Below are 23,931 nucleotides of genomic sequence, written 5' to 3' on the forward strand. Positions count from 1 at the left end.
GTCCCCAAAACATGAGCCTTCCCTAGGTGAAACAGTCTGAGTGCAGAATGCTGAGCAAGGTGCTTTCATGTCTTGTGTACCTGCAGGTGACACTCACTCCAGCCAATGGACAGAAAACAGGAGGGTGAGAAGCAGGCAGCAAAACAATGAGAAGTGGATGAGGAGAGACCAGGAAGTAGGTATTTCTAGCTTCTAAATAAATCTGACAGAAAATAGCCATCTTAAATCAGGGTTGCTACCAAGCCTGTTGGAAATCTTCCTGGACAATTTTCCTGTCACCCTGCCAGTTGCTGGGGAGACAGCTGAATTTGCCAAGAGTATTTTCTTCTGTCCAAGAACAGGATTTGCTGCACATGCCCAGACACTTTGTACAAGCCCAGCTGCACTGACTACCTTGGACTTGCTCATCTTAAACTGCTCACAACAGAACCACACTGGTGCTACATCATTTCCCAAATCTATCAAAGTGGTGTCAAGAGAGCCGTGCAATAAAAGCACATACACAGTGCACACTGGACTCCCTCTGACCCAGGATTTAGCATAAAATGCCCCAAAGTCTGCCCAGACAGCTCCAAGCCCAAGTCTGGACATGTTTTTGTTGTGAGTGTGAGTAAAGATCAGATGTCACATACTGCCTCCTCTCAGGCATCCAAACCATTCCCATCTTGGTAGCCTTCTAAAGCTTTTTTCTTGGTTTCCCATAAGAGACACAATGTCCTATGACTGGCCATAAAAAGCTCCCACAGCATCTCAGCACACAGAACCATGCAAAAAAACTCTGAGTACAGACAGCAAGTGGGACCAAACAGGGAAGATTTGGAGATGCAGGTAGAATTTGCAGGGTGTGGGATGCTACCACAGACAAGTTGACCCAGCCCAGCTGTGTCCCACGCCAACTGGGACGGAGACACAAGAATGAGCCTGTGTCTCACCTCAAAGAAATTTTGATCTGTGTCATGTCAATCTTGCTAATTGTGTGTCAGACCTTGTGAAAGCCAGGCAGTTGGTCATTTAAGCCAAGTGAATGGGGCTCCCAGCACTTGGACTTGACCTCAGATGGTTAACCTTGGAGGAAAACTATTTTAGCTACTGAGAAACTGACCTTTTTTGGGAGAGTAATGAGATTTTTCCCAGGCACTCCACTCCAGCTTCATTCTGACACTGTGGAGGCCAATGTTATAAGCAAGCTTAAGTGTGTGCAAATCAAGGCAACCTTAACACCTCTAAAACTCCAAGCTGATTCTCTTACATCTTGCTCTTTTCAGCTTGAGTGTCCTGAGCACACCTCCACCTTGCCACCATGACATCCCATCACCCTCCAAATAGCTCCCTGAAAATGAGGGTTAAGAAGAAAACAGTGATTTTCTGCCTGGCATTCACATTGTTGGATTCTAGCCTGGCAATAAAGGAATATAGAAAAACACTTGTAAAAATATGAACACAATGTGCTCAAATCATGCTTCCATTGACATGGAGCAGTGTTATGCCTGGAGTGAAATGGCTCTGTCGGGCTTAAGCTTGTCCTCAGAAATGTGTTCTGGGTTGTCAGCAATGCCATGGGAACTACATGGGTATCTCCAAGGGAAGAATTTGGCCAACTATATTTAACTATTTAAAATTTCAGGGTTATTTGCAGAATATGGAAGAGAGTCCCATAAAATCAAAACAATCTGAAGAAAAAGATGTTCCAGAATGACTGCAAAATAGCATACTGCACCCTTGTCTCCCATCAAAGCACATCAATTCACAAAGTGATCAGCACGGGTATTGATTCAGACAAGGAAGAGGCAATATTTACCTAAGCACCTGCACTTCTGGTATGTTAGACCAACCAAACAGCCTGCAGCTCCACCAATCATATACCATGGGAGAGAATTCTCTATCATTTCAGTCTTAAAAGAGCCATGAAGCAGTAGATAGAGTACACAAATGTGTGCATTTTGGCAGCATGGGAGTAAGTCCTTCTGTGTAAGAGCCAGAGCCTTCTGTTTTGGGTCACGTTGACTCAAGTGAGTTGCTAAAACCCATTCTGACATGTTTTATTCCCTCTTCTTGCTGCACTCTTCCCTTAAAATCTCCACGCCAGGGACTTCAGCAGGAATTTCTTTCCCAGCCTTCTCATAAGAAAAAAAAAAAAAAAAAAGTGAGCACAGAGCACAGCTAGGAAAGAACAAGGAGCATACACTTCTCTTCCCACACTCTTGTAAATTTTCTCACAGTCAGGCTGTGTGTTGTGAACAGCAGATGAGGAAGAGGAGAGGCTCATGTTCATCCTGGAAAGTCACCAGCCCTCTGCTCATCTGCTCTTCAGCCCAATGCACCCTTCCTAACCATATCTTCCTATCCTCACATCCCAACCCTAGAACTCATTGTTCAGTGGCATAAAAGGACAATAGATGTAAGGAATGTCACTGGGACTCCCAGAAAAAAAATCTGCAATGTCAGGAATCAGTTAAAAGGTCTGAACCATCTCCCAAAGCAGTATTGATGTGTCCAGAATGTGGTTTCCTGGGATGTATTTAAAAGCATTTTCTGGGAAAATGTTGTTGCCATCATGTATGCTTGTCAGCTCCACTCACAGCTAATGGAAGGAGGTATGTTCAGCTTCAAATATTAACCCAGAATAGGGCACACTTCTGCAATAGAGATTGTATTTGTTTGGAAATGGTCCTGTGGTGAGTGGCAGCTCCTCACCACTGGGAAAGCAAATCTAAACCCCCTAGAGTTCTCATCCCAAAGCAAACAGATGCCAAAAATTCACACTGTCCAGTGAAGACTCTGAGGACATTTGTTTGTCACTTGGTAATGTTTGTAGGTTGATACCAGAAAATACACACAGGCAATCCAACAACAGCCCCTTCAGAAACCCACCTGTGTTGGAGGGGAGGGAAGCCAGAGGAGAAGATACCAAAAGCAGCTTTAAAATGTTCTCCTTCTAATTTCTTTTGTCAACTTTTAGAAGACAAGGGACTTCACACTGAGAGACAAGCAGCACCTCTTCCTGCACTTCTCAGGCTTGAGATCAGCAGCACCTCTCAGACTCTACCCCAGTTCCATTTCAGGAACTGCACAGGCACATTATGGAACATCCCTAAAGCCACTGAACTGACCACTCTCCTACGACAGAGTTGGCTCCTTAACAGACAGCCACACACCAGCAGAACAGGGTAGAACCAGCTTGTTTGCAGCCCTCACTCCTTTAGTACACCTCAGGCACAGAGCTAGCACATGGACCACCCTGCAGCCCCCCCAGAACACTCTTAGACTTCATTCCTCCTCTTAGCACATACATAAACCCCTGCTGGGAAAGGACTTGCTTTTTCTTTTCTTCCAGCTGCACCAGCAGGTGGGACAGCTGGGCCAGAGACAGAGGCACAGGGCTGGTACTATAACAATATCAAGACCTAGTAATTTAGGAAGCATTTGGTAGCAGGAATATCCAGAATAACAGTGTGGCTCTGGCAGCAGCATAGTGCCCACTGCTTCCAGGCACAATTTGTAGTCATAATGCAATCCCCATCATGATAAGCTTACTGCAGGCAGAGCTGCCAGCACCCTCAGCAGGTACAGCTAGGAGAGAGACTCTTCTTCCCAGTCCATTTCAACACACTTTTGAAAAAGTACTTCACAATCTAATATTTCTCCAGAGCTGAAGAGTCTTTCGAATCACCTCAGAAAAATCACTTAAGCTGCTTGTGAGTAACAGAATGATGATGAAAAGCACACTATGGGGGAAAAAAAAGAAAACAAAACCCAGAAGTCTTCTAGCCAGAAAGCATGGCTGGTGCCTGAAGCCTGGCACATGGAGTCTCAATGAGAAGTCTGTGCCTTCCTAAATTGGAAGAAATTTGGTTTTGATTTAACACAGTTATGAGTGTATGAAAATTGCATACTTAGCATGCAATGTAGTAGAAGCCTTTGTGCAGTCTTAACTCTGCATTAGCATATTCTTTTTCATTTAATTAAGTATCTGTTGCAAATTGTTTTTCTGTTAATTATTTCAGTTATGGACATTATTATTTTCTCTTTTGGAAGGCATAATCTATTTCATGAGGGTTAATACTCCTGCTAACTCTCCTTTCCTAAAGTGTTCATTGCTGCTGATAAGGTTCCACCTGCTTTTATTAGACTGTAAGCTTTTAGCACATTTATAATTGGATACATCCTGTACCAAATATCTCTAGAAGTGCTGATAAGATATTCCAGATGGTAATATATTCTTTCTTTCCTCTGCGTGTAATTTCATGAAAGGGCCCACTGACAGCCAGTGTTTAAGGGAAATTTGTGTATGCAGACATGATACAGGTGATCTGATCTGCTTTGTATCAGGGATGGGGAAATCCATTCCAATGAAAAAGAAGCAAAAGGTAGCATATCAGAGCCAGGGACTGGCATCTGGGAGTCCTGGGCTTTATTCCCAGCACTGACTCTGATCTGTTACAGAAGTACTGAACTTCACTACTTCAGCCTTTCTCATCTAAAATGGGCTTATTATTGACTGTACCTACCTGGCAGGTGTCTAGTGGGGATTAGATAATATTTGGAAACACTTTGAGATCCTCTGAGGGAAGAAGGTACAATATAAATGCAAAGTAGTTGCACTGCTACTCCATTAACTGTTGACAGTCTGCCCTGCTCCTCTTTCAGCTGCCTGCCCACAGATCTGAACCAACAATGAGTGCAAAGAATTAAGATGAGTAACAGTCCCAATCAGAAAGCCATCTAGAGGGGAATCCCCATGAATTTTCCAAGAACTGTGTCTCCCATCTCCTTGTTATTAGTAGACAAAAGCAAATCCATGCAATAAAGGGCTGCTCTGCAAAGCAAAAAGAGCTGAAGGCATTATTGGGACTAAGCATGCATTAAATTCCTTTCCCACAACTTATTGAAACATTTTGCATCTACAAAACTGAGCTGGAACCTCAGAAGGTTCTCCCTGTCTGCCCCACGGTACTCTCTTCTACATCATCCTGCAAAAAATCGTTTGTGACCTTTTAGCTGTTTACATTTCTGCAATCTGAGACCATTCTAAACCTCTACAGGAATAATAAATAAAAAAAAAAATCAAGAAAAAACCCAGTGATGACAATATTGTCAACCTGCAGCTCAGCAATTGCTCTCCTCCTGCAAAATCATCCACATACAATACAGAAAAGCAACAAGGGACAGGACAGCAAGGTAATAATTTTCCTTTCAAAAGGCCTACAGGCTGTCCTCACATTGAGAAAGAGTAAAAAACAAAGCAATACAAGAACTGATGTGTTTTATCCTCAAAGCATCACATCAGCACTAACCTTATGAGCCTGATCTCTAGGATGTGATACTCTTCCCATTCTGGAAAACACATTCTAAAACACTGAGGAGAAAAATTATTTGGCCCCATAAACCAAGCAAGAGAGCAGCTGAGCACTGTTGGTGGCTCATGACTGCAAAGGCAGCTGTGCTGATGACTCTGAAATCTTGGGTCTTAGGCTCCAAGCAGCCTAAACCAGTTCTGCCCCTTCTTCAGCCTCCTTTCTTCTCTCTTCACCCAACAGTGTTTATCTTTCCACTAAGCACACACACATCCCAAAGTAAATTATAAGGCCAGGGCACTAGGCAAGGTCAAAGGCTAGAATATGAATTTACTACACTGTCTTTACTCTCCCAGGAGCCTTTCCTGACTCGTAATAAAGATCTCTGAAACAAGATGCTAATGCTGGATTATCCAGGTAATCTCCCCGAGTTACATCCCTGGTTTGCCTCGTTATATATAATGAATCAGGCCTTTACTTATTATTTCTTCTGCCCTTTGGGGTCGCTGCAAGTCTTGGGAAGGAATACAAATTTAAGAATATCAGATCCATTTATTAATATCAATTTCTGCCAGTCCTGCATGAGAGATGTTCCTTGCTCAGTGCATGCTATTGATACAGTGAAGCAGCTGAGATTGTTAATGGCACGGATCTAATAGCGAAGAGCTGGCCCAGCCTTACTCACCATTCCCATAAATTGAATTTTAAAAAGGCAGATGGGTGCTTCATAAGTGGAAACAGAATCATGTGCCAGCTTTCATTTCTTTTCCATTCCTGAGCACTGGTGAAATTAAAGTCTCCCACTGGCTTTGTCCACATAAGCTTGTCATTACAATTTAGTCTCAGTCTTAAGAGCCCCTATTATTCCCCTACTGAATTTCTAAAGCAGCCTGGCCAATGCACCTTAACCACTTCACTGCTGCCTTCTGCTGCAGCATGCACACAGCTGAGCAGCAGCAGCCACATGGGATTCTCTCTCCAAGCTGGGAGAACCAGCTCTGTACCACAGCCCCTCCTTTTTCTCCCTCAAGTCTTACTCCATCTGCTCTTTGATCTAAAAGCAATTAATTCCAACCAGGAACATGAGCATTCCTGCAGTACTGACCTGGCTGGGAGGCCCAAGCTGAGCCATACTCAAGGGGCTGGAATTGAGTTCAGCCACAGTTTGAATGCTGGTAGACTCCTTAGTCCAAATGGCATGGCTGTACCACCAGGCTCCTCAGCCTGCCCACTGGTCTTCTGCCAGAACAATAATAGCCAAGTGCAACAATGTGCTGATGGGTATTAATATTTTTACCAAGAACCTAGATAAAATTACTGCCTCTTGACTTCCGAGCACCAGCTGTGCTCATAAATGGCCATATGAGCCTCCTGGTAGGCTTCAGCATGCAGTTCACCCTTACCTTAAAAAAGTAAGGTTCCCTTAGTAAAAGCATCAGTTAGTAAGGATCAGCTGAAGGTCAGGAAGCAGAAGCAGAGGAAGCAGGAGTCTTAAGCTTGATCACACTGACATGTTTGAGACCCCATGTCTGCTCAGAGCTGGGCCGGGAAGGTCAGGGTGGGATCACTACTGACCAGTCTGCACCAGCTCTCCTATGAGGCAATAAATCTACAACTTTATCAAGAACTGCATGAGCAAGGCCCTTAGCATATAGCACAGCCAGTCTCCATCTCCAGACTCAAAGGCATCAGAAACCATCACACATGTGTAAGGCACAGAGATCACTCCCTTGGCTGAGGATCTTGAGTGTTTATCAGGGTTTGTTAATTCAGTCAGCTCTTAAACTTAGACACCTTTTCAAAAAAGCCCTTCCCTAGATGCTCCTGAGGGCATTCTTGTGACACCAACTTCCTCTGCAACCCTCATGCTTCACCTTTCTCCAGTAACACCAAAACTTAACCAGTAAACTCAGCACCACTGTAACTGCTGTTGCTCCTACACACACCATCCACCACCACTATCTCCCCAAGCTCCAGCTTGTGGTCATGATGCAAATTGGGAAATCTCAGCCAAAATGCCTGAGGAAAGCATGTTTCCCATTGCAAAAAGTTTCTTTCGATCTTGTGCTCCTCACACCTTCACAGAGTCAAGAAATATGTTGATTTCTTACTTTTTTACTTTGATGTCATGTCATCTACACCTTTGAAACACAGATCCCCTTTCTGTGAGCATAAGTACAGCTCTTTAAAGACATCGTATGTTTAAAATGCATCTTTTCAATATCAACCACATATCTGAAAAAAAAAAAAAAGTGTATGAATCTCTGGCACTGAGAAATGTTGACACAGCTAAAGGCACCAAGACTTCTGATTGATATTACCCACTCCTGTAATGGGCAATCATTACTGGAGATCTTCCCCTGGTGCACATTCCGTGCCCCTCAGCATTTGCAGATGCATTCACATTTCCTCATGGAGGCTCTGTAAGCCCTGCTTGACTCAGCAGCAGCAGGTATGAGAGATTTTCTCTCTTAGAAAGAGTGAGTGCTATACCACGTGGAAGGGCCAGTCTGCCACCGGGCTTCAAGTAGGACTTGACACTTCTGTTTCTCCCTTGAAGCACAGGCGACTTTTTGTTCCCCTTCTTCTGTCTCAGGTGGCATAATTGAATCCCTTGGGAATGTTGCTAACTGAATGGGAAGTGAGCCTGTCTGAGGCAGATGGTTACAATTCAGGGATAAGTCAGATGCAGCTTTAAGTTCTGCTGCCGACTGAAAGCCCATTCCTTGGAGACAAGGGATTTCAGTGATGGTCCCAGTGTGAAGGTCACAACAGTAGATATTCTTTTCTTCTCATGCCTTTGCTATGACCACAGAGAAATTGTCTGATCACCACATCTGAGATATAATACCCTACAGCTGTTTGGAGCCATGCTCACCACCCTACCTGAAGGTTTCCCTGCAGTGCTGATATATATGAGATATTATCCCCTGGATAAAACTCCCCTGGAGTTTTATAGGAGAGAGTTTTGTTGCACCCCTCAGAATCCTACAGCAAGCTTGGGGAGAAGCAGGGAGTAAGAGCAGTGTGGAAGACATGGAAGGGAGAGCACTTGCACTCCAGAAGAAAGGAAAGTCTTCAGATCAGTTCTTTATTTCCCTGACGGCCAATGCAAACGTTTCAAATCTGGTGTTGATCTGCCAGAGCTGGAAAGGAGCAAAACCACACACACAATTGCTTCTGTTTTTGCTGAATTTTGTATGAAATGGTACAGTCTCGGAGGCCTGTGAACAATATATTAGAACAGCCTATCCCAGAGCTTAGAAACACATGAGCAAGCAGCTGGCTGCCCACCCTCTCGGGAAAACAGGAGCAAGCTGAGCCTTGCCATGTTTTTAAGGCAATTAAAAATAAAACGGGCAGAGAGAGACAGAGAGAAACAGGGAAGGAATTTCCTCATTGTACATTAGAAGAGATTAAGTTTTAAAGTATTTGACATCATTCTTTGTGGATCACTTGATCCCATCCCTTCAGGCACAGTATCTGACATCAATCTCTGCAGATCCCTCTGCTCCAGCAGCTCTCACCCCCTCAGATCTGAAAGATCCCAGCCCAATCCCAGGGGCAAGCTGATATGCTCCTAACATCACCTGCCTGGAAACAGGTCTCAGAGGCAAATAAAAAAGCTGACTTCAGCACTTTCCCAAGAGGTACTTAACTGCATCTGGACTGGAGTAGTTACATTCTGCTCACACCTTGCTTCAGCCCCATGAACCTGCTGGCAAGGATTTTGCCCCTCCTCTGCCTTTCAGCTTCATTGTTCATGTCCTGCCCAAAAGTGAGTATAATGTAAATTTTCAGGCATGGCTGGAGTTTATTAATGGTTGCATACTGCTGATGAAATGATCCAGAGCCCATTGCAATGCAGGATGTCTCTGTTCATTGTTTTAATACTGTTTCACACACACTTCTCCCAAGCAGAGGTGATACTTTAAACTAAAGGGCAGAGGAAAAGCAAGTTTAGATGCAGAGGGTAAGACAGGCTGTAGAGATTAGAGCAGCCAAAGGAAAGTTGCACTGTGGCATCCCATTTTCTTTAACTCCTGGCAGACCAAACACCACTCCTGCTTTGCTTTGTGACTGCTCTGCTCCATGAAATTATTTACCAAGGTAAGGGAGAAAAATAAATAAAAGATCCAGGAAGTTACTCAGATTACAAGTCTGCACAATTAAAACCTTGATATTTACGACACTGGAAAACAGAGGCACATTAATAAATAATCTCTGCTCTTCTTCAGCACTTTTCCTCTAATGATCCCCACGCAATTTACAAGTTTTTGCTAGCTGAGCTTCACAAAACTCCTGTGAGGTAAGAAGAGACACATGGAGCCCCCCTTTTCTCCCAGGCAAAGCTACAGTCTCCAGGAGGGAAGCAAAGTAACACAGCAATGCAATATAGCCAAAGATCAGGTAAATGCCTAAATTTTAACTGTTTAGCAATAAAACACCAATCCATGCTGGGGCTTCACTGTGCTGGGCACTACCTGACACACACTGATGATGTTCCTTGAGCCCATGACACAAGAATATGGGGGTCAGGGCAGGAAGGAAGGCTCACATGAAATGTCTGGCATACATTCCAGGCATTGCAGTCCTTTGATCAGCACACAGCATGCCCTGGCTGTCTGAGGGTGGCACTTGACTGCAGAAAGAATACTGTCTGAAGAACACCTGAATTATCAGGGTTTGGGCTTCCCTCAGGAAAGGACTACAGCAGCATCTTTGGCATCCAGGGCCCAGACACAACAGAGGCACAGGGCAGCAGATGGCAGCAGGGCTGGTTGGCAGCCAGCTGGCTGGGTTACACAGAGCTTTTTGGGAAGCTGGTCAAGGCCTTCAGATCATGAGAATGTGGCCCAGGTGAGCACTGCAGAACTGAGCAGCTTCACATCTAACCAAGGAGCCCACACCTGAAGAAGGCTCTGGGCTCCCCATCACTCCAGAGTCCTTTCCTTTCCCTTTCCTTTTTCCTTTTCCTTTTCCTCTCCCTTTCCCTTTCCCTGCCCTTCCCTCTTTTCTCCTCTCTCTTATGCTCTGAAGAGGAACAACAAGATCTGTGAGCACAAAAAGCTGCCAGGTTAGAACATGGGGACCCCAAAGGCCTCAGACCACAACCCAGTAACTGAGCTTCATGGACCTGAAACTAACACTATTATCTCTGTTAGCTCGTGGGAGCTGAAGAAACCTCAGACTCTTTTGCCTTTAAAACTCAAGATTTGCTGATTCTTTCCCAAGCCCATAGGCCTGGTCCTATGCACACCAAGTAATGATGTGAAGATGTAGTGCAGAGCAAACTGGGCATGAGGAGGTGTGCAAAAGCAGAAAGATCCTTGTGATCTTTAGCACAGGTTGGCTTCTCCAAGAGTAAACCTGCAGGGCAAGCACAGTGGAGGGGTCCTGCAGCTGGATCTTGCCAGGTGGTCTTCCTGCTCACTCTTTGTCCTGCTTCCAAAGCCAGCTAATTTACCATACTGTCAGGAAGAGATGCCTTGCTTTGGAGTTTGTATTTATTCCAATAAAAATTTTAACGCCCCCCCAAAACCTACCCAGTGACCACTAGGAATAGGTTTAAACCAGTTAAACACACTTTATAAAACCTTACAACAATAATACACTTTTACTGAAACAATCACAGGAGCAATTTCACCTGTACTTACTGTCCCGTCATCTGAGCACAAACAGCCCTGAGATTTATGTGTGAGTGGAAACATAATTTCTATTATCTCCGACATTAAACTTGGCAGTGGAAAATCCCATGCCTGGAGCGCAAAATCAATTTCAATAACCAGAATAGCAAGAAGTCAAAGGCAGGACTTGGAAAGGACATGAGTTTCTCAAATAGCCAGACAGCTTTCTTTATAATGGGAATGCCACTGGGATAGGATGGGACAGGCAATTGGATGTTCTGGCTAGATTTTCTCTCTCAGCAAGCAATATTGCTATAGCTACACGAGACTGGTTCTGGACCACAGTAGTGGCTCGCCAACTTTGTTTTCCCTGTCAACCCCCCCCCCCCCATCCTTGGGGCATACATGACTGAAAAGAAACAACCAAACTGTAGGATTTAAGACTGCATCCAGACCTGAAATATAGCTAAGCCAGAATGCTGTGTCTGAGGCAGGACAAGGTGCATCAGAAAAAGGTGTGCTCATCACAGAATCACAGCACGGTAGGGGCTGGAAGGGACTTCTGGAGATCATCTAGTCCAACCCCACAAATCTGCAACCCCCCTTCCCAATCCTCACTGCAGCACAAGACACGTGTGTGGAAGATTTCCTGGATAACAGATTTGGGATACAGGCAGAGCTGATCCTGGCTTGGAGAAGGCAGATGAATCAAGTAACCTGCCAAGATCCATTCCGGGCTGATTTGCGGCAATTACAAGACTTTGCCTTAAACTCTGACACACAGAGCTTTAAATCTTGTCCCATTACTGAGGTTTGAGGTGACAAAGGGGAGTGCTGCCATAAATTTCCTATTTGCTAGGAAAACACCAGCTCCTCATCTAAGCTCACCCCAAACTACCATATTCTACTCTGGAGGCAGAACTCAGATATCTTACCAAGCTGTCATGCCACAGGTTCTTGTATCCAGGATTTGCACCCAGCTCAGGTGTGACGCCATGAGATTCATAGGTTTCTAATGTCATAATGCTGTTCTTAGAAGTACCAGCTATAGATGGGGAAAGCTGCAAGCACGGGTTTAGGAGTGATGTTTTCACACACTTTTTTTTTTGCATTCTCTTCTAGAAGCCCTTTAGAACTATTTTACAGAAAGCTAGAGTGACAGTACTGTTGAACCATGTTCTCAGGTCCCCATACACATCCTCATGCAGACAGATCTCCAGCTTCCCTTTCCCTCCCAACCTTTGCTTTCCAGGGAATCATGTCAAGTTTAAATCCATTACTCTGCCCTCTGAGAATAAAGACAGAGTGGTGCTAGGACAGCTTTGTCCTGTGAAGGCAAATCTTCCACCCTCCATTGCAAACAAGTTCCTCCTCTCCCCTCAGTGAATTAAATATTCAAATGCCAAAACAGCTAATGCAATGCTTATCAGAAAAGACAGACAAGGGATAACACATACAGACACAAAACCCTTCTAAAAGGGGCAGTCAAAAAACTAAATGCCATCTTCAGTGGAAGAATATGCACAAGTAACAAAGAGTTGAACCTCTGCCATGAGCTACAATCATGAAGAAATGAACTCAAGGCATGAACTGCTCTCCTAACTCCCCTCACTCATGTCTGATAACCACCAGCCAGTGCTATGGAAAAGGAGAGAGACTCGAGTGATCCTTCTTAATAGATTCGTCTTTTATCGTGTTTTCATGACCTTTGTAAAAGGCAATTTAAATTCTAATTGTCCTGTGAGCACCACAGGAATCAATTAGTGACAAGAGATGTTAATTGCAGAGACTGGGAGGAGGCACTGCTAGGCTGCTCAGCTCCAACACGGGGTTAAGAGCCCAGGGGAATGCTGGGATGGTTGGGGCTTTAATCAGTCCTCCCTTTTTAATAGTTTCCATGTTGTGCTGCAGTTGTCAAGGTCCATTAGTCTTCTGGAGCACTGAATGTAGCAGTGGCATCCCTTCCATTCCTGCACTCAGCAAGTACATGCACAAAGGATCAAAATGAACGGCCACTGAGAAAGCAAACCCTAAAACCTCTTTCTCTTTTTGTTCTTGCTTCTCCCTCCCTACAGACCCTGAATTGAAATCAGGCCTTGGGCAGTGGCTATGACAAAGGAAATGCTTAATGTCTGGGGGCTGGAGGGGAGGTGAGCCTGGTCCTGTCATCTCAAGATCCAGCTCAAGCTGTGTATGAAAAGCAAACGGTTCTATTATTGGACCAAGGCAAAGAGCTTCTCTCTGGCACTGTTCAGACTGTCCCTTGAAACTCCAGACAAAGGTCAGGCTGGATGCCCAGGATCTGGGCTACCCAGGCACAAGCAGGGAATATTTCTCTCAGCCAGGAGGAGAATATGTAGCCCAATAGACTGTCCAGCCCATCTTGGCACAGGAACATCTCAGTAGAAGCAGACTTGACACAAATCATCAGGTGGCACCCTGAGGTATGTTATTCTGCTCAAAGTCTGGCCATAGACATTACGTCTCCTCCTCCCTCTTTCCAAATATTCCAATTATTTCCAACTATTTAGGCCTTGCAACCCTTTGCCCATCCCATGGCACTGAGCTTCCTTCAACCACCCAGACTTTGTTCAAACTGAGGACATGTCCAAAGATCCCCATCTTTCCTGCCAATACCAGCCTCTTTCCAGATATGTCTGGTGCTTCTCTGACTCCTTAACTGACTCTTAGCTGATGATCTGAATAACTCACTGCCTCAGGTGTCCCATATTCAAGCTTTCTTCCCTGCAAATCCACGAAGGGGTTAGCACAGCTCCCAGCACACCCAGCACAGCAACTTCTCCAGATCCCTGGGATCTCTCAAGGTCTCAGACAAGACAGATGCCTGGACTGGAGAAGGAGCTCAGTGCCTCCGATTGAAAGGACTTCATAGTTCCTCCTTCATCTTACAACACATCTGGCCAAAGGCCCAAAGTCATCACACCTGTATGTAGCTGGGCTCCAGTGAGGCTCCTGAGAACTGAATTACTTTTCATAGAGAAAGAGCCTGAAAGTGCTTTGATTAGGCAGGAAGGATCTACTCCACCAGCAGCAGCAGTTCCACTTCTCCCCTGTTGCAGGCAAGCAAGAGGGTAAAAGTACTTCCAGTGCCTTCAACGAGATCTCACCAAGCACCTCTCTTGGAACAGTTTATTCTCAGGTTTGAGGTTCTTCTGAGAAATCAGCCTCTTCCCCAAAGCATGCGCACTCCCAGTGCTTCACTAGGATGTTTAATTACTTCTGATTCTGCCTGAAGCAGAGTAAATGCTCTTTCTCAGAAAAGGCTTTTCTTGGGAATGCTCTCCCCATGGACACAGACTAATTTTTTTTTTTTTTTTTTTTTTTTTTTTTTTTTTTTTTTTTTAATCTAGGCCATATTCTCTAGCAGTCTCTGGAATGGGAGATAGGGAGCATCTTTTAAGAAGCACTGAACACAATGGGAATGTCTTTTATGACACCACCATCATATACCCTAGCCAGATAACTGTAATTTGTGAAACTGGGCTTTGGACACCCAACCCAGAAGAAAGGAGGAGAGGACCTCAGGGTCTGTGAAAATCTCAGGACTTCTGCTCCCTGGCGGTGACAGCAGAATGAACAAAGAGATCCTTCCCAGTGAGTTATGAGAATAAAGCTAAGCACAGCTTTAGCAACCTGTAATGTGGAAGAATTGGTTAACTTGCTTGTTTAGACTCTCCATGCAGATTTGGGTCTGATGGCAACTGCTATGCAACAATTCCTCCCTTAAAGCTCTCACAGCAAATGTTATTAATGGTTCATCTTACTGTTTCCAAAGATCCCATTATGTTTATTGCAAATTCCACAGGCAGAAAGCCTCAAGCATCCAGGCAGGATGCTAGATGGAGGATGGCATAGGCCAGAACAGTTGCTTAGGGACTAAATAAGCTCACAAAAACACATGGGGTGGCCAGGTTTGAGCCTCAAGGCAGAAGGGCAGTGAGAAGCCTGGCATTAGCATCTCACTGAAATTTCTAAGCCATCTCCTTCCCTCTACAGGGAGCCCAGAGCTTCAGGCCAACACAATGGAGGTCTGGGGCACAAACAGGAAGAAAAACTGGCAGGTGCAAAGTGCAATCCCCGTGTGAGATTCCTCCCATCCCTTGCCAGAAAGTCCTTTCCAGATGCCTCATCCATTTGCCCAAGCAGTGGAACAATGCCAGTTTCACTCCCATTGCCTTTATGAAACAGAATTAGCAATTTCTCTATCCATCCTCAGCCCAGCACATCTACAAAACCTTTTTTTGAATTTCCATTAAAAATAATAAAGCATTTTGTTCTGCTTCAGAAGGCCCATTGCTCACCTGCCTGCATCTCTTTCAGACTCTGCTGGTCTTCTTTTCTTTCACCAGCAGAATGATTTTATGCTATCTTCTTTCCCTTCCATTATTTGGGTGATTGTGGACACGTTTTTATTGCTGAGATTTACAAAACAACTCAGTCAACCCTTACACAGCAGACCTGATCCAGGTCTAAAAGAGGGAAGGAAGGACTGTGCTATGTGGTCCCCACGCCACACATGTGGCTCTGCAGTCAAAGCTGATCAGTTTCAAACCTGACCAGAAGGGTCACTACTGGAGTCCCCCTTGCAGAGCCCAGGGCTGGGATGCAGAGTGCTGCTACAGACTCCCAGCAGAGCTGGAAGCGAGTTTGCCCTGGTGCATTGGTTCCTCTGCAAGGTTTGATGTCCCCATGCAAAATCAGCATGCAGTAAATCCAACCTTTTAAAACCAAAGAGGAAACAAATGCCCTCTGAAGGATTGTGACAGAACTGAGCAAAACAGGCTCATACGTCAAGAGATTCCCTGAGGCATCTGTTCCCCATGCCTAGACACCAGCTGAGAAGAGAAACTCCCTCTGGAGGCTGCTAATGCCTTCCTCTGCTCTCTGCAACCAGTGAGCAAGACAGGCTCCCTCTTTCTTCCTTTTCCACTTTATTCATTAGCCAGCATCTGCGTTGTGTGCTCACACAGCCTGAGCTGCTCCCCTTTCAAGCACGGCAGGAGGAGAGGAGCTCCATCCACTGCACCTCGGGGCTCAGCAGAGGCTGAGCTCCCAGCCAGTCCCTCCCAGCAGCCCGTGTCAGCTGATGTCACACGGGAGCTGCTGCAAAGAGTTGCCCGAGGAAACCTTTTTCCTGGCACAGCGACTCCTAACACACCCATAAACACGAGGAAAGAGCCTGCATATGCTGTAACATCTCATCTGCTAATAACATGCATAATGCTCGTGGTACGTGTACATGTAACAGAAACCATCTCCATAGGTGGTGCTAGCACAGAAGATGAAAGTAGGACACACATATATACATTATATAGCTAACTACTTGATGTAACTCCAGACCTATTTGGTTTTGCCTGTATCTTTACCTTTAGCATTCACTGACTATTCCTTAGGGGTTCTGGTTTTCCTGATCCAAAATATAACCATTAACCTTCATCCTAACCCCCAGAATGGCTGCCTTGAATACCTCCTGTGATGTGGTTACTAATTCACTGTTAAAGTCAGCATTATTTCATCAGCCCACCAACCTCTTGCTCTCCTGATTCAGAGCTTTTCTTCATTTCTTTTTCTGTTGAGGTGGAATAGCCCTCAATGGCTCACCTATGGGTCCTCACCACCCACGTGTCTAGGTCCAAGCATGATGGTTGGAACCAGGTGCCTTGCTGAGGGCAGTGGTTGGTGGTTTTCATCAGCTGAACTGTGCTCAAGGTAGGTGCTAGTTTCACCAACTTTTACCTTTTTTTTCTCCTTTGATCCAATGAAAAAAGAGGCTCAAGCACGGGTACCTTTAAAAACACACCAGATCCTACATCTCAGCACCAAACACATTAGAAGGAAAGAAAGAGAGTTAAAAACAAGTAGCAGTTACAAGAACTGGGCTGCAGAGAGAGGCCAGCAAGGCAGAAATTTCATTTCCCAAGTAGGAACTTAAACTGATTAGCTTCTAGTAGCCTGAATGTTGACACCACTTTGACTTAAAAGCTGCTATTATTTTTCAAAGCTATTTTCTCCAGCTGCCAGAAAACCAGCCACATTCAAAAGCTACAAGAGAACATACCAACTTTCAAACAACTGAGCTGCAGCCAACTTCCCATGATGGCAGCTGGCACTGACCACATCAGACTGGGTTTTCAGAGAACAACCACTTGCCCTTCCAGCAACAGGTCTTCCATACCCAACCTGGCAGCTGGCATGTTCCTGGGCAATACAAACTTCATTAGCTCCAGCCAGGCACTCAGCACATGACTTAAAAAGTTATGGCACTGAGTACTACAAGCCACTGAATCCTGCAGCAAAATTGCTTCTTGCTTTGGATCTCTGTAGCACCAGCCATGCCTGTATCAGGCCCATATAGCCCTGAGGTTGCATATATAATTGAGCCTCCTGCTGGAAAAAAAAATTTTAAAAAATTCAAAAATTTTAAAAATTAAAAAATTTGGATCTCTCAGCACCAGCTCACACTGTTCCTGTCTGGGCAGGGACTTAGAATGGAGCCTGCCACAAAGCAGTCAGTGGAACAGACCCAAGTACATGAGAAAGCCATGTGAATAGATCCAGTCCTACTGGACCAAGCACTGGCTGCCATTATACTGTCCCAGCTCTCACTGATGGCAGGGAGAAGGTTACATTAATTTGACCATGACAGATGGTTTAGTATTTGAGGGCTGTTAATGCATTTCTGAAAGGCTAGTCCTGACAGCCACAGTCCAACCTGTTCAAAGGCCATCAGCTTGCATCACAGAGAGAGCTGAGCCAAGCCACATGAAGCACAGATCCTGTTTGCTGGCCACATGGCCATGGTTTCTTTTCAAAACTTCAGTTGCAGGAAACAAAGGGGAAATCAGAAAGGAAATGTGGCAGCCACTTTAGCACTCCATGAGCCACAGGACAGCTTGGAGGACAAATATGAGTTTACAGCTTGATAGGAGCAGTATGGGTCGAGAGCTGAGGAGAATGTCTGACTCACATCCTCACTGGACTGAAAACAAAAGGGAAAAAATAAAACCAGTATGCTACATAAAAACTCCCTGACACAGAGGAAAAAACATGGGAGTTTTCTTCTTTGCATCGGGCTGCTGTGAGGCAGGCAGAAAATGACAGCAGTTTCTAGCAGAGCTCTGGAAGAGATGTTGATATCTACCAGCAAGGCAGACACAGCTTCACCAAAGCATCCTGATGGCCACACACAGGAGGGAGTCTGTTACAGCTGGACAAAGACCTGAGGTTGGTAGTGTCTGAAACAGCTATTCCAGAAGATATTTCCAGCCTTTTCCTGGAAACTCAGGAATCAAATTGCAAGGAAATGAAAGCACGAGGCATTGACATGACCTCAAATAGCACCTGGCCTTAAAGCTTCTTTTACTTTTATCTACACAATCTTACATTGAGCAGAGGAGCTTCCTGGGTTGCTGTCCCTTCAGTAAGGGATACATTCTTGATAATGTTCCTAAAATTGGCATCCTTTTGTCTGACAGGAACCCCACATTTTGCTAGGAACTCACAAGGCCTTGCTGTTTGGGAGAGGAAAAGTCATGGGGCACACAAGCCCTAGCTGAACCATCTACCTTGGCATGGCATTCAGGTCTTTGTCCCAGGGTGGGAAATACAGCTGGCATCTCTCTGAGGAAATGTGCAGTGTTCTGAGGCTGGGCTGTCATGGTGAGGAAACCTGTCACAGTAACCAGGGGCGTAATGAAAATGTAGTTTGTGTATGTGTGGGGGAAAACATACCAGCAGACTGAGGATGTGGAAAAACAAGATGTGACTTGAAGGTAATGGAAGAAAACAGCTCACTGAGGAAGCAGAGGATTGTCTTAACAGGAACAGCCACTGGGTGGTACAGTCTGCTACCAAGAGACATGGCCAAGAAGGCACTGCTGAAAGAAGCCAACAGTGGTTTAGACAGAGCAGCACTGGTGCTAACACAGGGTAGTCCTACAAACCCTAGAGATCAGTTATACCCAAGGGTCCCTCTCGGCCCCAAATTCAGGGTTTACACAAGCAAAGCAGAAAGGAAGGGTGCTTGGTCAGAAGGAGCAAACAGGGTTAAGCAGAAACTCCCAACTATAAGATGGGTAATACCCAAATCAGTTCCAGGATCAATATTTCTATTCATTTACAAGCACAGCAAGGTTACAGAGGTGAGGAAAGTAAATAATTAACTCATAACTGTTGGGGGTTTTTAAAACAGAGTCATTTTAATCTCCTGGGTAATCGGCTATGCAGCTGACATTAATCACAACTACAGCAATTATTTGAAGTATTTGATTAATCAATCCAGAGAAAAAACAGAGCCAGGCCAAACTACCCTTGCTGCATAGCTTGGTTGGTCAACCAGTCAATACTTAGGTCCTGGCTTTCAGAAATGTGACACATTTCTTGCTGGGTACAACATAACAAGTCCTCTGGCTAGCTGGATATAACAAGATGGATATAGCACTTCAGATTGGGAAGATGCAGGCTATGATGCTTTCAAACCAAACTAAAGATTATTTATGAATGCAGGACTTGCTGAATTGTGATTCTCATCACTTGTGGCCCTCCAGCTACCAGAGGACAAATACAATCACATGCTTGCACAGACCTGATACTGCACATAAAAAATATGGTTGCATGACAGTGTGTGCCAGCCAAGGCTGGCACAAGGGTAAAACTCCTAACTCTTTTTCTTCTCAGCTACAATATGAGAAGTTATTTCAATTAAGTAAAAATAATGAGCCTAGAACACAGTCTGAACATTATAACTATTATTTAAAAATGAGATGAGAGAAGTTTGGAGACATATCTTTTTCCTGCTGTTTTTCCTTCTAGCAGCCATGTCACAGTGTAATTCCAGTTTACAATTCCTACTGCTGGTAGCAGTGACCTCCAGTTTTGTTCAATTAAGTTTGCAGAGTCTTAGAAAACTACTCAAACCAAATTTCAGCACCTTTTTCAGTATGCTCACACCTACCAGCAGGCAGCTGGTAACATGCTGTATTAAAGGACATTCTCATCTGGTTTTGCTCTGGATTAGGTTGCCACTTTCAAAAATGCAAATGTTAACTCCCAGAACAAACTTGGCTGATGATGTTAAGCTTATGTGTAAACTGAAATGCAGAAGACTTTCATTACAAGAGCTCAACCATTTAAAAGGATGAAAAACACAAAACGGGGCACATTTTGGAAAAACAAATATTGGAACATTCAACCTGTATTTTATTGCTTGTGTTTTCCCCATCTAACACTTGTACTGCTGAATATAAATGAAACCAATGTTTCTTTAACTCAAAAACTGGAAATGATCAAAAATCTTTGGCAACTCTTGCAAGGAACCCATCTGCCTCAGGGTCATGGCAATGCAAAGTCCTGATGCATGACAGCTGATTGCACTCCCTTCTGAACACAACCCAGGTGAAAAGCCTGTGCACAAGACACCAGACTGCCACACAAAGGGAAAAGCACATTCCCAAACCTTACATACACAGATCCCTCCTGTGCAAAGCCAGGAGATCCCTACTCCAGCATACAGGACACCCTGCAAGAAGAGAGGGAGTGCTGAGAAGAAGCCAGCACATGCATGCTTTGAGGAATATCAACCACTCCAAGTTTTTAGTCTGCTCTTCAAGCAGCGTATTTCTTACAGCTGCCATGCAAAATACTGTAAAAGTGAAGAACATCCCATTTTGATTTAAATGAATACATTTATTTCCAAATGGGAGACCATAAGTTAAACAAACACATTTCTCTCTTTGCACATGAAAGCATTGTTTCGTCGCAGATGTACAGTATAATACATTTATTTTCTCAATTGTTTTGTATTTGTAAGACACTGCCAGTTATTCGGATGGATTTGTAAGGATGAAGCAAATTGCTCTGTGGGGCTCTATTCAGGGAACATAATATTCCCACAAAAGCACCATAATTCTGCATGCAGCAACACAAACTACCCCCACATTGCAGCAGCTGGCAGCTTGGATAGCATTGGCATTATCAAAACCAGCATGGCAACTCTACTCCAAAACTCCCTTACATGCATAAATTAATGATGAATATACATTGATTAACCCCCACCCAGCCTCCAACGAGCCCTGCCTTCTCTGCAATATGATTTTGAACCTCACCAGAGTTATTTTGTTAGTTCACAAGGCCTGGGCAGCACTTCATGTTTTTTCTTACATCACATTGGCCATGCCCAAGCCTCTTAAGCCCTGCTTGTAAAAGTGCACCAGGGAAGATTAGGGACTGTGCTATAGCCCCTTAAGCCATGGGGAACAGCCAAGAACACAGAATGGTATCAGCTGTGTGCCAGACAGTGCATTTTGGGAAATTGAGACACACAGAAAGCTAGAAGGAAGAAGATCCTGGCAGGGATCATATCTATGCTTCAAAAGCTGGATATAAATTCATCTGTACCTGCCCTTCTGACCAAGTAATTCCCTTCTCCAGGTGTGCAGCATGGCACAACAAGCTACCACAGGAACACTTTACATGCCTGCTCTTCATCACAACTACACCAGGCTGAGGTATGCACAGACTCAGTGGACACTGCTGCCCCAATATTCTCAGGCTTCTCCATCCATTTGCCAGATTCCTACACAGCTCCCTCTAAACAGTTCCCACTTAGCACACTCCAGCTTCCTGAAACTTGACCCTAAAGGCCTCCCAACTCATCTTTTATGTCTTTCTGTCTACACAGAAATGGGCTAAAAAGAACAGAAAAGAAAATGTTGTAATGCAGGCTGATTAACCTAAGTCAGTTAAGTTAAAGCAGCAGTGAAGCCAAGGCAGCTTGTCCTGGAGGCTCAAGTAGAACACAATGTGGTAATTCCCATTTTAAGGCAGCTTGTCTTCTGGGATTTTGAACCTGAGTGCAACACCTTAAGCATATGTAGGTAGACAGGCAGGTTCATACTGAGTATATAAGGTGATAATAATGATACACAGGCAGACTGAATACCTAGATGATAGGAAAGCCTCTGGTTCAACTACCAACTCTCTATGTCAGTTGAATTAACCTTTAACTAAAGGCACAGATCTTAGTGAGTGGTTTGTGTGGGCCACCTGTGGAGCTGCTTAAGCCAGGCTCCATTCTGTATAGCAGTGACTCCTCTCAGCTGAGAATATGCATTTGGATGCTGCTTCTGTTGTCATACACACGCTCAGCTTGAGCAAACCCTGTGCAGCCAAGCTTAGATGAGCAGGTACACTGAGACTGAGCAGCAGGAATATGGAGAGGAGCAGCAGAGAGGGACCTTAAAGAAACAACCACCATTTGCTTTACACATATTGAGGTCTAACAGTGATCAAGACACTAACTGTAATGTCTGCTCACTATTGGAATCTTTTCTTCAGCTGCAGAGAAGTTGCCTGGAATCCCATGGTTCTTCTAGGCCCATCTGTCCATCACTTATTTGTATGCAGCATCATTTGCAGCTTCTCTTGATGCAGCAGCAGCTCATGCCTTCAGAAAATTTACTAATTATAGCACTGATAAACAACAATATGAACAATGCAGAAGGGAACTGGGGCTGAAATGAAATCTCAGCTTTCTTGATTTTTTGCAGGAGCATTTTTGTTTTGATCAGTCAGCTCTACTTGTAGAAACCAGGAAAGAGCTGACTCAGTGAACACACTGAGCAGTGATTACACACAGCAACCTAATGATGGCAATGATGGTTTTGTGGTAGCTTGCATACCACAGCTGAATGCCACTGGAAGAGGCAGAAGAATAAGGAAGAGCCTGCAATATATTGCTGTGTACCCTATTTGACCAGTAGAAATCCTGCTGGCAGAGGCCTGGGAGTCTGTCAGTGCTGGACTTTGCCAGACTTCAGAGGTGACAGAAAAAGGCACTGTCACTATAACAGAGCAGAGCTCTTTCACAGCACTCTTCAGCTGAGTTCTTTATGCTCTTTGCAAAGGTGAGTCAGACTGTTACCCTCTTTTTGCACATCTCCACGTAATTTACCTAACGTGACTTAACCAAAATGAGGCACCCCTCCAGATGTCCCACCCATCTTTTCCAGTTCACAGCCTGTCATTCACTGAGCTGTAACAACAGATCCCCTGGAAGGCAACAGTCCATGACCACTGAGATGATGGCGAGCAAAGCTTATGAAGAAGACAGGAGCTGGGGTGATTTTCCTGCTGCTGGTGGTTACCTGAGTAAATTCTGGAGAGGCTGCTGTTCTCACAGCCATCGGAGGCAAAAGCACAGGAGCAGACCAGGTGCATCAACATCTCTGCTGGGACAGGAAGGCAGTGCTGCTGCAGAGCCAGAAGGTATCTACTGCATAGGAGAGCTGATCCCACTACCAGTGACAGCAGAGACTAATGACATTGAAATAATTTCTACAGAAGCAAGCAGATTACCTGTGTGTTTGGCTAGCAAGGTGGATAAGGGTGTTGCAGAATGGGGCCAGCTAAAAATATTCACCAAATTCAGTAAGACTGAGACCCCAGGCTGGTGGGGAGCCAGGAAGGAGAGGTTGCTGGTGTGGCTGGATGCAAGTACAGGACTGGGTGAAATAGATTTACAGAAAGATTTGAATTAATAACTGCTCAGAATAAGGCAGAAATCTCAATGAAACACACCAATATGTGGCAATCAATACGTTTTGAAAAAGTGTCAGTTTTACAAAACACCTCTTCATCTCAAAGTGGATCATCAGGGAAAAAAAAAAAAAAAAAGAAAAAAAAAAAAGGTGAAACCATTCACTGCAGTTAATCCACTTGAAACAGAAGCTTTCCTTATTTCTAGAGTTACTACATGACTTTGTCTGAAATGAGCAAATGGAAAAGAAAGCAAATCACTCCCCCACACTTAGCACAGCACCACTGTTTTTTCCCTGGGTGACCACTAAGGGTCTCTCTTGTTTAATCTGGGCCACAGCAGAGATTTTTCCCCCCTGCTGTCATCATGTCTTGTCATCCAAATTCATCCCTCCCCTCATCCCTGCCACCTAATCCTGCCACAATTCCCCAGCAGACCAAGCCACAAACACCTC

At 44.6% G+C, this 23,931-nt stretch overlaps 1 long non-coding RNA gene across 1 annotated transcript in view; it reads right to left on the reverse strand.

The window, feature by feature from the left end:
- Nucleotides 1-23,931, reverse strand: part of LOC139801040 (uncharacterized) — a 135,251-nt gene that overhangs the window by 87,691 nt on the left and 23,629 nt on the right. The window contains exon 2 of the long non-coding RNA XR_011728044.1: nucleotides 1,250-1,330. This is a non-coding gene — a long non-coding RNA (uncharacterized lncRNA). The remainder of the gene's footprint in view (nucleotides 1-1,249; nucleotides 1,331-23,931) is intronic.

The sequence above is a fragment of the Heliangelus exortis genome, chromosome 11 (genome assembly GCF_036169615.1).
Source record: "Heliangelus exortis chromosome 11, bHelExo1.hap1, whole genome shotgun sequence".
In the NCBI taxonomy this organism is placed as follows: domain Eukaryota; kingdom Metazoa; phylum Chordata; class Aves; order Apodiformes; family Trochilidae; genus Heliangelus; species Heliangelus exortis.